General features: G+C 34.4%; 1 protein-coding gene across 3 annotated transcripts in view; it reads left to right on the forward strand.

Annotated features, from left to right (window-relative positions):
- The window catches only part of UIMC1 (ubiquitin interaction motif containing 1), a 170,442-nt gene that overhangs the window by 80,029 nt on the left and 88,705 nt on the right, over positions 1-1,708 (forward strand). The gene's annotated exons all lie outside the window — the stretch shown is intronic.

Genomic DNA, 1,708 nt, shown 5'->3' on the forward strand with positions numbered 1-1,708 from the left:
CAATTTTGTTGATCTTTTCAAAGAACCAGCTTTTGGTCTTGTTAACTCTTTCAATTGTTTTTCTGTTCTCTATTTCATTTAATTCTACTCTGATTCTTATTTCCTTTCTACTACTGCCTGAAGGCTTCTGTTGCTGCTCTCTTTCTACTTGTTTGAGTTGTAGGGATAATGTTTTGATTTTGGCCCTTTCTTCTTTTTGGATGTGTGCATTTATTGGTATAAACTGACCTCTAATCACTGCTTTAGCTGTGTCACAAAGATTCTGCTAGGATGTGTTTTGGTTCTTGTTTGATTCTATGAATTTCCTTATTCCATCCTTAATTTCTTCTATAACCCAGGAGTTTTCGAGCAAGGTGTTGTTCAGTTTCCATGTGTTTGATTTTTTTTCCCTTGCTTTTACTGTTACTGATTTCTACTTTTATGGCTTTATGGTCAGAAAAGATGCTTTGTAATATTTTGATGCACTGGATTCTGTTAAGCCTTGCTTTATGGCCTAATATGTGGTCTGTTCTGGAGAATGTTCCGTGTGCACTGGAAAAGAAAGTATACTTGACTGCTCTTGGGTGGAGTGTTCTGTATATGTCTGTGAGATCAAGTTGGTTGATTGTAGCACTTAGCTCTTCTGTGTCTTTGTTGAGCTTCTTTCTGGATGGTCTGTCCTTCACCGCAAGTGTGTGTATTGAAGTCTCCTGCTATTATTGTGAAGCTGCCTGTCTCTCTTTTCAGTTCTGTTGGAGTTTGTTTTATATATTTTGGAGCCCTGTTGTTGGGTGCATAAATATTTATGATAGTTATGTTCTCCCATGTATTGACCTTTTAATCATTATATAGTGTCCTTCCTTATCCTTTGTGGTGGATTTTACTTTAAAGTCTATTTTGTCATAGATTAATATTGCCACTCCTGCTCTTTTTTGAGTGTTGTTTGCTTGATACATTTTTTTCCATCCTTTGAGTTTCAGTTTGTTTGTGTGCTTAGGTCTAATGTTTTGTCTCTTGTAGGCAGCATGTAGACAGATCATGTTTTTTATTCATTCTGACACTCTGTTTATTGGTGCATTTATCCGTTTACATTCAGCATAATTATTGATAGGTATGAGTTAGGCGCTGTCATTTGGATGTCTTTTTTGTCTGTTGTTGTCAGTTTCTTTGTTCCACTTAATTTGCTTTGCTGAGTTTTTCTTTATTTTCTTCTCATATTTTTCATTGTTGTTGATTTTGTATTAGCTGAGTCGATATTTTTCTTATTTTTTATTTTGATGTGTAGGATTGTTAGTTTCTTTTGTGGTTACCTTAATCTTTACCCGTATTTTTGTAAGTTTATACCAGTCTTTTATTTGTTTATATCGCCTTGATTTCCTCTCCATATGAAAAATCTATGACTACATTTTTTAGTTCCTCCTTTTTGTTTTAATGTTGTCATCTTTTGCATGTTGACATCTCTGTTGCCCTGTTTTCAGTGTTTTAGCTTGATTTATTTTTTTGACTTCTCTATCTGTGTTGATATCTGGTTTCTCTGTCCTGTGTTCTAGTCTTGGGTTGTTATCTGATGTTATTGATTTTCTAACCAGAGGACTTCCTTTAGTATTTCTTGTAATTTTGGTTTGGTTTTTGCAAATTCCCTAAACTTCTTTTTATCTGGAAATGGCCAAATTTTGCCATCATATTTGAGAGACAGTTTTGCTGGATATATAATTTTTGGCTGGCAGTT

Source organism: Trichechus manatus, unplaced genomic scaffold (genome assembly GCF_000243295.1).
Source record: "Trichechus manatus latirostris isolate Lorelei unplaced genomic scaffold, TriManLat1.0 scaffold00011, whole genome shotgun sequence".
NCBI lineage: Eukaryota > Metazoa > Chordata > Mammalia > Sirenia > Trichechidae > Trichechus > Trichechus manatus.